This window comes from Lissotriton helveticus, chromosome 6, assembly GCF_964261635.1.
Source record: "Lissotriton helveticus chromosome 6, aLisHel1.1, whole genome shotgun sequence".
NCBI classification, from domain to species: Eukaryota; Metazoa; Chordata; class Amphibia; order Caudata; family Salamandridae; genus Lissotriton; species Lissotriton helveticus.
Genome location: NC_136067.1, coordinates 1,165,493,451 through 1,165,507,918, shown reverse-complemented (window position 1 = coordinate 1,165,507,918; position 14,468 = coordinate 1,165,493,451). Strand labels below are relative to the sequence as shown.

At 50.5% G+C, this 14,468-nt stretch overlaps 1 protein-coding gene across 14 annotated transcripts in view; it reads right to left on the bottom strand.

The window, feature by feature from the left end:
- Window positions 1-14,468, bottom strand: part of AFDN (afadin, adherens junction formation factor) — a 1,642,835-nt gene that overhangs the window by 1,093,283 nt on the left and 535,084 nt on the right. The window lies entirely within an intron of this gene.

Here is a 14,468-nt window from a genome sequence, read left to right as displayed (position 1 = left end):
GGGGGAGGAGCATCACCAGTGGACTGTGAATTTGCCCTCTTCCGGGCATTAGAAACAACCAGAGAGTCCAAAGGCAACTGGCCCTTGATGTAGGTAGGGTCGCCAGGTGCCGGTCTATACTTTTTTTCAATCCTAGGGTTGATAACCCTGGCATGTGTGGGTTCTTTAAAAATGTCCGCAGCATGTTTCAGAACCCCTTTCAGCATTGGGAGAGTCTTGACAGTATTTTCTGCTGTGGAAAAGATATCAAAGAGGAAGTCCACCTCAATAGGGTCAGCATGCAGCTCGACGTCGTGGTTTTTAGCCGCCCTCTCAATTAGGGCATTAAATGTTGCAGAATCCTCTGTAGGAGAGGTTTTGACATTGTACACCTGAGTGTCCGGGGCAGTGTGCTGATCCCCTGGGTCCCCTGCATCCACCCAAGCGTCCTGGTGATCCTCAGGATCAGTGTTGGCAGGGAAATTATACTCCTCCTCATCACCTTCCCCAGCCTCCCCATCCGAATAAGTGGGGGAGGGTGTAGCAACTGTTTGAGTCCGTGGGGCAAGTGGCTCAACCAGAACCGGGGAATCCGTAGACGGCTTCTTGCGCTTCAAAGGAATCGTGTAGGACTCCATAGGCTGCGCCGCCGTGATCTTCCTCTTGTAGAGTGTAAGTTTACCGGTGTCGGCGTCGATAAAGTGTTCCGACTGCTCTTCCATCAGGGGTTGTCGATGCTTCGAGCTCACCAGTGGCTGAGAAGGCTTCGACCCCGCAGACACCTGCACGTGCGCGTCGTCGGCCGGCTTCGGTGCGAACGCCTTCGGTGCCACCTTCGGCGGTAACGTGAACAGGAGTGGCGCCGAGGACTTAGGCATTTTGGCAACTTGCTTTGGGGCGGAAGCATCCTTCGGATCGACCGCAGAAGCCTTGTTCCTGATGCGTTGCAAAGAGTCCGACACCTGCTTTGTGAAGGATGCGGACGGTTTCGTCGACCCGACAGACGGCCTCGATCCACCAGCGTATGCAGACTCGAGCGTCGATGCCGTGGCTTTCTCCGGCCGATGCGCGGGATCAGCCCTCTTAGGTGCGCGGTGTCCTCCGACTGTGTCGACGGCCTTCGGCGCCGGCGGCTTCGGCTCGGCGGGCTTGACAGCTGGGTTTTGTGGCCCAGTCTTCGGCTCGACGCCCTTGAGCGATTTGGGATCGACGCCCTTGACCGACTTCGGCTCGACGCCCTTGGTCGACTTCACCTGGTCGACAGCCTTCTTCCGCTTCGGCTGCGCCGACTTGTCGGAAGACGAGGAGGCGGCCAGAGGGACAGACGTCTTCGCTTTCGATGGCGTCTCCATCACTTTTGTTTTCGTCGACACCGAAGCTTTCACTTTCAGTTTCGGTTTGACCAACTGCGGCTCCGCAGAAGTGTCCGTAGCTGGGCCCGTAGGCGAGGCCGTGGAACTGGGTGTAAGGTCTTGGGTAAGGCCATGTGGCGATCCCTCGACCTGAGCCTTAGTGATTGTCCGAACGGGGCATAGCTCTTCCCCTGAGCTATCTTCCGTGGCCCCATAGGCCTCATTGTCGTCTCCTACCTCGTCGACGACTTCTGCAGTATCTAGTACTTCGACGTCTGCGTCGTAGGTGTAGTCGATCTCCTCCACAGGAGTGGAAATCGGCTCTTGATCTTCTGGCTCGTCTGTTTCTTCCCTCTCGAAGATGTCCACCGGTGCCGGGCCGACTGCTGGGCCTCCATGCGCGCTGCGCGCCGAAGTCGAATCGTCTTCTTAGATCGAAAACGGGAACAAGCCATACAGTTGGCTTCATCGTGATCCGGCGAGAGGCACTTGTTGCACACCGGGAGGACGTCGATATGTGGATACTTCGATCCGCACACGGGACATTTCTTGAACGGGCTCCGTTCCATGACGAATGTTGGTTGCGTTGACGGGCCTCGAGCACCGAAGAGGCACGCGACTCTTCTGGATGTCCGACTCGGGAACTGAGCCGGAACAGAGCTGGGCACCGAACGCAAGACAATACCGACGGTTTTATAGGAAAAGGCCTTCGGGCCTTAAGAAAAGTCTATATCGATTCCGAACTGGAGATGTCGAATATACATCCGGACCCAATGGCGGAAAAAAACAATCTGGGGATGGAGTCCATGCGCACTGTAGTCCAGGGGAGGAGCCACCTATCTCGTGATACTTCGAAGACTCTTCCAGGACAACAATGTGCAATCATCCGGACCCAACACTAGGCGGCGATCTATGCTATAGATATGAATTCAGCAGCCCACATGCCTCGAACCTTAAGGATTCAGAAAAGGGGGTGGTGATGAACAGAGTGTCTGAATTAAGCAGACCACTCTTACCCAGTCCAAAGATCAGGGCTTGATCCATCACCGTTATTTAGCTCACTGCCCCATCCCAGCTCAGAACCTGGCTATATGCAAATTAGTCTGTCCCTGGCCCAGTGCATCATGGGAACAGGGCAGACCAAACTACCAAGCCAATTCTTCACCAGAAAGGAGACAAGCTTCCGGGGACCGGTTTCTGCCATTTCAGGCGTCGTCGGCCCGGCTTGCTTGAATCCTGATGGAGCAGTGAGCAAGGGACTCATGTCTGAGTATACCCTTCCACGCTTATGGTGGACAAAATGATTCAGAAAAGGGGGTGGTGATGAACAGAGTGTCTGAATTAAGCAGACCACTCTTACCCAGTCCAAAGATCAGGGCTTGATCCATCACCTTTATTTAGCTCACTGCCCCATCCCAGCTCAGAACCTGGCTATATGCAAATTAGTCTGTCCCTGGCCCAGTGCATCATGGGAACAGGGCAGACCAAACTACCAAGCCAATTCTTCACCAGAAAGGAGACAAGCTTCCGGGGACCGGTTTCTGCCATTTCAGGCGTCGTCGGCCCGGCTTGCTTGAATCCTGATGGAGCAGTGAGCAAGGGACTCATGTCTGAGTATACCCTTCCACGCTTATGGTGGACAAAATGATTCAGAAAAGGGGGTGGTGATGAACAGAGTGTCTGAATTAAGCAGACCACTCTTACCCAGTCCAAAGATCAGGGCTTGATCCATCACCATTTTTTAGCTCACTGCACCATCCCAGCTCAGAACTTGGCTATATGCAAATTAGTCTGTTCCTGTCCCAGTGCATGATGGGAACAGGGCAAACCAAACTACCATAGATAGCCTATTTGTCTGAGGTATTTATCTCTCTTTGAGAGAGGAAGAATTTGTCTTCCCAGACGGGTGTGGTAATGTCTAGGAGAAATTGTGGGGAGTCATTGCTTAGAGGCCACGCCTTCCAGCCTCTACCGTTGCCACAGAATGTGCCCAATGCATAAAGACTAGGTCCCTGTAGGCCCACTGTTGCTGGAGATACCCTTGCTGCAGAGGAGTAAGGGTTTTAGATCCTCCACTTGCATTCTACTTTCAGAAGGTGAAGTGAAGGAGTTTTGTAAAGCGCGGCTGCTGCCCAAGGGCGTCCAAGCGCTAAGTAAAGGTAACCTAGGTATTGGGGTCTATAGGTTCATACATCATTTTGCCATTCTCTGTGTCCTCCATTATCTTCTACAACAAGGAGTCTACCAGAGGGCCAAAGGGATGCTATGATCAAAGGGCACACTGAGGAGATGCAGCTGCACCTCTGGCCTGAGGTCAGAGACCCTGAGAGCCAGGCATGTCACCACAGTAAGACTCTGGTGTTCATTTCCCTAGAGGTGGTATCAGCAGAGTCCAACGCACACCTGATGTTGATGCTGGAAAATATTTTGTCTTTTACCACCAGTTTTTGGGCTTGTTAGCAATGAGCGTTGGGGAGGTGCTAGATTCGGTCCTACATCATCTCCCTGTGATGGCGTTTATATCAGGAGAGCAGTCTGACCAAATTAGCCATCCTCCCTTGTGTCACTGCTTCAACAGCCACACGCTTTGCCAGTTGCATCAATCCTCCAACTTGCCTCATCTGTATGAGGAGCAGCATTTGTCATTTGTGCTGAATCTTTTTCTATCAATGTGAATCATTAGAGAGTCAGGGGGAACCTTGCCTCAGATGTAAACGGGTCATCTGGGGCCGCTCGGTCTTTCTTTCCAACCCGGGGGGTGACAAAACTAATCCTGACCAATTAAGGTCTGCAGGATGCTACTGGACAGACAGTTCTGGATAGAGTCTTGATCAAGAAGTCATGCTCCTTGTTCACAATGGGACCTTGCACATGGTGGTGCTGGGCTGGTGTCTGTATTCCAGAGTTTTAAGCAGTAATAACATCTTCATGGGGGGTAAAGGAAGGGCAAGGGTTTGCAGTAGTGGACTCGTGGTCCTTTGCCTAAGCTTTTAGGTGAGGTAGGTTCTGTGACTCCTGGAGGAGCAGCTCCACAAAAAAGAGCCATCTCCATTTAGGAATCATGGGAGTGTGTGATTGTTCCTGTGAGGGTTCTGGTGGGGATCTTCAGGCACACCAGGAAGCTGTGGGACAATCGGGACCTCGCTCAAGTATGATGTGCCAATGCGGCACTCTCGTACAGTGTCGGCTCATCGTTGCGCTACAAATGCTTTGCAAGCCAACCAAGTTGTGCTGGGTGTACAAATACAGGTCACATACCTTGTGGTGCTTAGTCTAGGTATATCTGGTGTTGCACAGCAAATTATCTTCTCCAGTCTCAGAGTTACCACTCAAAACCCAATAGTAGAAAAAAACCAATCTGAGGTGCAGCCTTTGCCCTAGTGCATTGTGGGGATTGTGGGTTATGGATGGAGTCACTGCAGACCTTGTTACTGGAAAACAGTTTTGAAGAATAACATCTTGCCAACATGTGCACTCACCCCTGGAAGGCAGGAGTATGCAGAGCATGAGTATCTACAGCCACACATGGTACAAACATGTCACCTAGAAGTCCCATTCACTCTCAAACAGGGAGTACTAATACTTGCCTAGAAGCACCATCTTGTACTCTATGTCTTAGTGGTGTTGTTGTTCCAAAATGGGTAGTCGTTACTTGCTGTTAAGGGGGCACCATGGTACTCTAGAAAACTGTATCATAAAGAAGGTACTTTGCACACGCAGAGGTTCTTTTTCGAACAGATGACCACATGGCTCACTTCCAGATCACAACATATAATGCGATTTTATAGCTACCTAAAGATGAAGCTATTAGGTTTACCACAATAGGTACCCCACTTTCAGTATGTCCTTTTCTGGGATTTGGGCAATCTATTTTCTCTGTGGTCAGTTCCTACACATATTCAAAATGTTTTTCTTCATAGCTGTTTTTTGATTCCAGCAGTTCAATGAAGCAGTGACTCCATCGTTTTGATCTGGTTGTGACAAACATAACTACAGTTGTTTAATGAATTACATTGATGATTAGTCTACCTGAAAACCTTTAAGCATAGGGCATCTGAGCCTGGTCTGCAAGTAGATTTAAACATTTTTCACAGTTTTAGAAGTGATTATTTATCCAAAAATAAGTATATTTAAAGGTGAAAATCTGATAAGTGCAAGGTGGATTTCATTAAGAACTTTCCCCCTGATTAAGCAAGGGTATTCCGCTCATGGAACAACAAACAAAAAACTGCAGAATCAGACCCATGATTTAATAAGGGAGATTCCACCTTTTTACATACTCAAGTATAGCTGTCACTTTACCAGCAAGAGAGAAGAGAATGGTCTTGGTTCATGCCAATTACACATTGCAACTAATGTCCCATCACTGCTTTTTATTCAGCCCAAAGAGAATTTTAATTCAACGATTGGAATCAGAGAATTTTAGTGACTCAGTGTTACTCTTGTAACACAGACTTACCACCAAATTCGGGCAATTGTCGAGTAACAATGTTTTTCCGGGGGGCGTGGCTAGCAGCCAAAGAGAATGGCGGCTAGTTAGTAAGGCTCCCACATCCCCGCCGTATATCCTATATCATCCTGTGTCTATGAAAGCTGAAAACACACTCTGAGGGTGAACCAATAGCCCTGCGATACGCAGCTGCCAAAGACGGGGTGACTGAACTCCTCTGTGGCAGGTAGAAAGTGAAACTCGGGCAGACAGCGGCGCAGATACCAGCATGCCACATTGAGACTCCCGATCACAGGAACACGATCAGCATAGGAACTGTACACCGGAGACTCTACAGGTGGCAAATCTAAGTGCTGGGCGTGGAGCTTCATAGCTCCGGTGGAGGAGCCAAGGAAAATCGTGGAGCTACAGTGCCGGACCGGAGAGAACGAGGCGGGCTCAGGGGAGCGGAAACCACAAATTTAGGCCCCGGCTTTGGGAGCCTGCTAGGCCTGGCCCGGCCTGATTTGGTGCGAATACCCTGATACCAGATAGCCTGAGGCCAGGCGAGCTACAACAAGGCCTGGGGGCGGAGTGGGAGCTGGTGGAGGACGAGCAGACCGCCCGTTGCGGTGCCCCCGCCACCCCCCTCCTGCTGCACAGGACGAGAATCCGACGCTCGCAACTGGCGCAGTCTGCACGGATGGCCTAGATGGGGCCGGAATTCATCTGCAAGTGACCGGTGATGTGTGCCCCCATTACATTCCCCCCCCCCCTTTCCCCCCAATACATCTACTTGTTGTCAGCAACAACTTGACTACGAAGCTGTGGCTTGGGCTTAAATCTGAAGCATACGAGTGGGACTGTTCGCGGCGACACTGCCGCCACATAGCTTCTGGGCCGGAGGACGCAACTACCAATGGGGGGTGTGTGATAAAGGCAGCGAAAGTAGACAACTCCATACACCAAAAGAGCTAACAGATTCCAAAATAGAGCGAAGAACCACCAAAGACTGACTAGGTCCCTGTACAGACTAAGCTGGACTTGTGATAGCAAAGGACGCAGCTCTGGCAGACTAGAAGTCCACGGGAAGGTAAGGCAACTAGTGCGCAGTGAGTACAACCCAAACGACAAGGTGTGCTCAGATACTGCTGGGGCCTCTTACTGGAGAGATAGAGGAGGAGACCTAGGGAAACCTGACAGGCCAACGGCGGGAGTGCATTGCTTGCTGGGTAGGTGGCAGGGATTGCCAGGCCTGTTCCTGCACACTGCCTGCTCACAAAAACTAAGCCGTAACTATGGCAACGGTCAGAGGTCCGAAGGCAAATGCACAGAACAAACTAGCTAAATTTTCCTGGGGCAAGTCCAGGGAGGACCGTGAATTACAACACATGGAGGTGCCTGGAGCGCAGGGAGATCCCAAACAGGTGCCGAAGCCCACACTTCATGAAGTCATGGAAGCCATACGCGGCGTACGCACCTCCCTTGATTCAGTCACAGTATAAGTGTCCCTAACAAGGGCAGATTTTCGCAAAATGGGTGAAAGGGTGAAGGAACTCAAAAGTGTTGCGACGTCACTGCAGACTGACACGTTCCAACTTCAAACGCAGGTGGCTGAGCTGCAGAACAGACAGGAGAGGATGGCGCAACAGCTGGACAAGTATGAGGGACGAGCCCGGAGAAATAATGCACGAATACTGGGTGTTCCGGAGCCGGCTGAGGGGCCAGCAGCCGATCTCTATGTGGAAGATTTAATAACGAACCACCTAAAACCCAAGAGTTTGTCATGGTACTTCTCGATCGAAAGAGCACACCGGGAACCAGGGGGTAAGCCGAACAACCCCCCCTACCCCCTCCCCCCTCCCCTAGACCCATCATGGCCCGTGTCTTCAATTATAGAGACAGAGATCCAGTCCTCCACTTAAGATTGAAAATAATAACATGACGTTATTCCCGGACTTCATGGCCAAGGTCCAGGCCCAACGACGGAGCTTTCAAGCAGTGAAAAAAGAACTTCAGGACCGCAAAGTAAAGTATGTCATGCTTTTTCCGGAGTAACTCAGAGTGGAATCGGATGGCAAGACGTTCTTTGCCGGATGAGGCGTGGGAACGGTTGGAGGGATGGCATAGATTGGGGGGCCAGCGTCGCAACCACAATGGAGTACGCCGGCCGCACAGAGAAGACAACGGAGCTCCGTCTGTTGAGGATACTGCTGCCCTGAAGGAGAAAGTGTCATCACACAAGTAGTTCTTACACCCGATGTCCGGATGGCATGATGTTCAGCAACAGTGCAAGTACCGCAGCGATGGTGAGACTGTTCCTGCGAACTGCTTAAAACTGTGGGTTGCCCGGGTTTTACCTGTTCGACTGCCAGTCATGAAAACATATAATTGAGAGGTGTGCTTCTTTGCCATCTTATTTCTATGAAAGGCAGTAAGACTGTTGTAGACAAGATGTACAGTGAAGCCAGCGGGGATGGGGGCATACTCAGCCTGCACCGTTCAGCATTTTTGGGCGGGAGACGGGAGATAGGCACTCTGCCTAGTTGGGGAGTGGGTAGTTTTAAATCCACGGGCAGGGAGGGAGGCGGATGAGGGGGGGAGGGATGGGGGTTTGTCTTTGCAAGGTTTAGTTGATTTACGAAGTAACAATTGTATATTGTCATGTACAGATTTCATTGCTGACCTAAGTTATGAGGGAGACGAGAAGAGTAGAATTGCACTAGATCAGCTTGTACCAGATGCAACTTACATACTATCAATCAATCAATCAGAGTACTTGTAGAGCGCACTATTTACCCGTGAGGGTCTCAAGGCGCTGAGGGGAAGTGCTGCTACTGCTCGAAGAGCCAGGTCTTGAGGAGTCTTCTGAAGGCGAGTAGGTCTTGGGTCTGCCGCATGTCTGTAGGGAGGTTGTGCCAGGTCTTGGCGGCGAGGTAGGAGAAGGATCTGCCGCCGGAGGTCGTTCTTTGGATGCGGGGGACAGCGGCGAGGGCGAGGCTGGCAGAGCAGAGCTGGCGGGTGGGGGTGTAGAAGCAGAGTCTGCTGTTCAGGTAGGCTGGTCCGGCGTTGTGAAGTGCTTTGTGTGCGTGGGTGAGGAGCTTGAAGGTGATCCTCTTGTCGACTGGGAGCCAGTGTAGGTCTCTCAGGTGGGGGGGGTGAAGTGGCTGCGGCGGGGGACGTTGACGATCAGTCGGGCTGAGGCGTTTTGGATGCATTGTAGTCATCGTAGGTGTTTGGCTGGGATTTCTGCGTAGAGTGCGTTGTCATAGTCCTCTGCTGCTGACGAGGGCCTGTGTCACCGTTCTTCTTGTTTGGGTCGGGATCCACTGGTGGATCCTGCGGAGCATGCGAAGGGTGTTGTAGCCGGAGGAGGAGATGGAGTTGACCTGCTTAGCCATGGAGAGGGAGGAGTCCAGGATGAATCCTAGGTTGCGAGCATTGTCGGTGGGTGTTGGTGCTGTTCCCAGTGTGGTCGGCCACCAGGAGTCATCCCAGGCTGAGGGAGTGGGTCCGAGGATGAGTACCTCCGTCTTGTCCGAGTTCAGCTTCAGACGGTTGTTCCTCATCCAGTCGGCGACGGCCTTCATTCCCTCGTGGAGGTTGGTTTTGGTGGTGTGTGGGTCTTTGGTGAGGCAGTGGTTGAGCTGGGTGTCGTCGGCGTAGGAGATGATGTTGAGGTCGTGATGGCGTGCCACTTGTGCGAGGGGGGCCATGTAGATGTTGAACAGCGTCGGGCCGAGGGATGATCTTGGGGGACACCGCAGATGATGTCAGTGGCTTCGGATCGGAAGGGTGGGAGGCGGATGCTCTGGGTTTTGCCGGAGAGGAAGGACGTGGTCCAGTCAAGGGCCTTCTCTTGGATTCCGGCTTCTAGGAGGCGTGTCTTTAGAGTGCGATGGCAGACCATGTCCAAGGCGGCCGACAGGTCCAGGAGGATGAGGGCTGATATTTCGCCGTGTCTATTTGGCACCTGATGTCGTCTGTGGTTGCGATGAGGGCTGTCTCAATGCTGTGGTTTAATCTGAATCCTGACTGGGACGGGTCCAAGATGTTGTTGTCTTCCAGGTGGCGGGTCAATTGTCTTTTGACGATTTTCTCTATGACCTTTGCCGGGAACGGGAGCAGGGAGATGGGCCGGAAGTTCTTGAGGTCCTTGAGGTCTGCCTTGGGCTTCTTGAGGAGGGCGTTGATTTCGGCGTGCTTCCAGCTTTCCAGGAATGTCGCTGTTTCGAAGGAGATGTTTATGGCCTTCCGTAGTTAGGGTGTGATGGCTGTGTCTGCTTTGTTGAATACGTGGTGTGGGCACGGGTCTGACAGATATCCTGAGTTGATGGAGCTCATGACCTTGCACGTCTCGTCGTCGTTGGACCAGGAGGTTAGGCGGATGGCGCTGGTGGTGTTCATAGGGGAGGAGGAGTCTGGCGTAGTCGGGGCAGTCGTGGTGTTGAAGCGGTCGTGGATGTCGGCGATCTTGCAGAGGAAGAAAATGGCTAGTAAGTCGCACAGTTATTGTGAGGGTGGGATGTCGTTGGCGCTGGGGTTAGAGAGTTCTTTTACGATGCTGAGGAGCTCTTTGATGTTGTGTGCGTTGTCATCCAAGCGGTCTTTGAAGGAGGATCTCTTGGCTAATCTGATGAGGTGGTGATGTCTGCTGGTAGCGTCCTTATGGGCTGCGTGGTTGTCCGGTGTGCACTACATTTGGCCTGTCATGCTATGCTTTTCCGTTTGCTAGATGATGGGGGATAAAATGGATATGTCACTCGCTGTCCTTACCTGGAGTGTGAATGGAGTGGGAGGTAAAATCAAACGTGGAATTATTCAGCAGTATCTGAAACGTCAGTCTCCAGACATGGTGCTGCTACAGGAGAAATCTAGTTGGGAACAAATGTAAAGCCCTTACACGATGGGGATATAAACTCCTAGTGCATGGTGACTACACCACAGGCTCTTGAGGAACGGGTATTCTAGTTAAGAAGAACCTGGCTATTATTGTTCACTGAACTTAAGCAGACCCTGGTGGAAGATTTGCCCTTTTGGAGACACATAGGGAGGGGAGAGCACTAAACATAATCTCACTATATCTGCCACCGGCACTCGGTAAGGAAGCCCTGGCAGATCTTGGCAAAATACTAACTGATCTTCCTGTGGGCACTCTAATCCTAGGGGGCGACTATAACCTGACCATAGATGACATAATTGATAAACACCCACAACGGCCGGGGACGAGACCAAATGTACTCATGGCGGAATTTATCACAGCTAATGGATGTAGGGCCTGCACTTCACCGAATGAACCGCAATTCACCTATTTCTCCAACACATACAAGAGTTCATCCCGTATTGATTATTTCCTGACACATACTGCCGCGATAGGTAATTTTACACACCCCCAGGTTTTGCCGAGAGGGATCTCGGATCATTCCCCGGTTAGGGTCGAATTCACGCACTGGGAGCGGCAGCCGCGTACTACTATTGTCCTCAACCCATGGTTGCTGAAAATACCAGACATTAAAGAGGATCTATGCACACAAACCGGGAATTACTTTGAAGAAAATTTAGGTTCGGTCAGTTCGGCACTCACTATAAGGGAGTCATTCAAAGTGGTTTTGATGGGGCAGGCCCTGTCTCTAAAAACAGGCTACATTCAGAACAAGCGTCGCCTACAAGTTCAGTTGGAAGATGAGCTCAAACAATTAGAATTAGATCATACAAATGGGCCAACAGAAGACACACAACATCATCATGCACTCAAACAGGAGGAATACAAACTCAAAGCCAGGGAACATATGATGGCCAAGCACCTTAATACACAACACAGACTATATGAATTGGGTGATAGGGCCGGAAAATGTTTGCCGTGGTTAGAGAGAAAAGAACAAGGGGATAGATGGGTGCCGAGGCTAACGCTACCCAATGGCGAGACGATTATCCACCCCAGAGATATAGCGGAGGCATTCGCAGACCACTTTGAGAAAATATACTCCCCTCTATCAATTACACTGCAGAAGATTCACGCCAAATCCTCAGACAGTGTCTTAACTTCGCTCTCTGAGTCAGAGACAGACCCTCTTGATAGTGACTTATCACACGATGAAATTCAGAAAGCCATTATTCAAATCTGATCTGGGAAAGCGATGGGGCCTAACAGCACTCCCATCGAGTTCTTGAAAGTTATGGCCTCCCAAGTAGCCCCAGATCTGCGAGCTATGTATAACGATAGTTACGAGAACGTAAAATTGCACAAAGACCAGAGTCTTTCTACCATAGTAGTTATCCGTAAACCAGGGAAGCCCGGGGACAACTGTGGCTCATACAGACCGATCTCATTGATTAACGTAGAAGTTAAGGTAATACCGAAAGTGCTTGCCACTTGGCCAGTCGCAGATATCTCCTCCTTAGTTCACCCGGACCAATCGGGCTTTATGCCAGGTAGGAACACAGCACTTAATATCCGTTGTCTCCATAACGTGCTTGCACGCAGAGATTACATGGAGGAGGATGCAGTGGTCCTTTCATTGGATTCCTCTATGGCATTCAACTCTATTGAATTGCCGTACTTATTCGCGGTTTTGACGAGGTTGGGATTTGTTCCAAAGTTTCTAGGCTGGGTGCAACTGCTTTATAGGGATAGACAGGGACAAATAAGAGTTAACAATTACACGTCCCGTGCCTTTACACTGCGAAGGGGTACCCGGCAGGGCTGTCCGTTATCGCCACTGATATTTTCGCTCATGCTAGAACCACTCGCTGCATGGATATACTGGGATGTAATGGTAAGGGGGCTGAAATGGACAATAGATCTGGAGGATAGAATATTATTATACGCTGCTATACTGCTATATCTTGCCTCCCCCTATAAAACAATACATGCTGTTCTGAACATCTTCACGAACTTTGGAAAATATTCCGGCTATGCGAGCAACTGGAGCAAGTCTGTACTGGTTGTGGTTCAAGGGCAGATTTCTCGTCTCCCGGCGAACTGTATGATAATAGTGGCTAGGGATGGTTTCCGATATCTAGGAATCTATGTCACGTTCATAGTCGTAACCTGGCCCCTCCGCTGGCCCGGTTGCGAGCAGATGTAATACACTGGCGGTTCCTGCCTCTGTCACTTGTAGGCCGCGATGCCCTCTTTAAGATGCTGTCTCTCCTGTGTTTTTTATACATTCTCCAGAACTGTCCGAACCGTGTCCCAGATACATATTTCCCAGCGGTGGAGAGTGAGGTCCGTACGCTGTTGTGGGACGGCAGGGCCACTCGTGTGGTACTGAAAAAGTTAACGCAAGGGTGGTATGATGGGGGTATAGCCCTTCCTGACAAACTCTACTATTGGGCTTCACAGCTGGTAGTGGTGAACTACTGGTTATACCACCCCCCCTAATGATCCGGCATATGTGCTGGACGGTTACCAAACTGGACGGTCCGGATACTTGGGAGCACTGTAGTCCAAAGCCAATAAACACAGATATATTGGGCCCACTTCTCACACCATAGGAATCTGGCACCAAGTGAATTTCCGTTTAGGCTGGGCAAATACACTCACAAAAGCGACACCAATGTGGCAAGCCCAGAGACTGGGCACTCTATGTCACCAATCAGGGTTCGACAAGTGGGACATGATCGGGAAATCAGTGGTGGGAGATTTGATCAAAAAGGGTTCTATTCTTAGTTTTGAGGAACTCAGGGGGAGTTACCAAATGGCACAAGGGGAACTGTTTCGCTATCTACAGATTAGACACGCCCTTATGGTGGTTTTCACCGACCTCAAAGACATACGTGTCTCGTCACCATTATATTGCTGGACGGGCCACTGCACTCGAAGGCCATATTCCTAACCTATAAAAAATTATGTAATAACTTGCCCGACACTTTCAAAAAACTTAGAGAGAAGTGGCAAAGTGACCTGGGGCCTATTGATGATGAGGACTGGCAAGCGGCCCTGATGTCCCCTTGAGAAGCGTCTATCACCCTCCGCTTCTGACTGATTCAACTCAAGACTCTACATCGGTCCTATTTGATGGGGGTCATCCTGGCCAGGACGGATGCGCTCTATCTTAGGGGGTGCAAACAAGTGGCCACCTTTTACCATACGATCTGGGACTGCCCTGCTGTAAAGCATATATGGGAGGGAGCCACAACTCGCATTCAAACTGCACTGGGGAAGGAGTTAGCTCTTACACCACAGCTGGGCTTACTTAACATATGGGCAGCCACAGACCTCACAGAAATTGAGCAACAGATGACAACCTTAGTTAAGCGAGAGATAGCACGAAATTGGGAGGCGGTGGGCGCACCATCCATCCAGGTATGGGCGAAAGAGCTCGATAGGCATATGGCGGTGGAAAAGGGAATATTCACAACACGTGGCTGCCCTAAAATGTGGGACAAAAAGTGGAAGGCATGGAATGTGTATCGGGGAGGTATATGTATATCACCAATTGAGGAACTAGAAATGCGAAGAAATGAACTCAGAGATGTGACATAATTGTAACTGTAATTCGTTATCTCCTGATACATGTATAGTGTGTTGGATAATCACATAGAAAAGAGAAAGGTACTATGTATATGATTACTGTCAAACTTAATAAAGAGATATTTAAAAACAAAAAAAACATTTTTCCCATTCAAGCAACACAATGAAAACGGGATCAATGTGAGTCTTTAGAACGCGAGATGCAGAGCGAATTTTTGGCATCCTCTAGCAC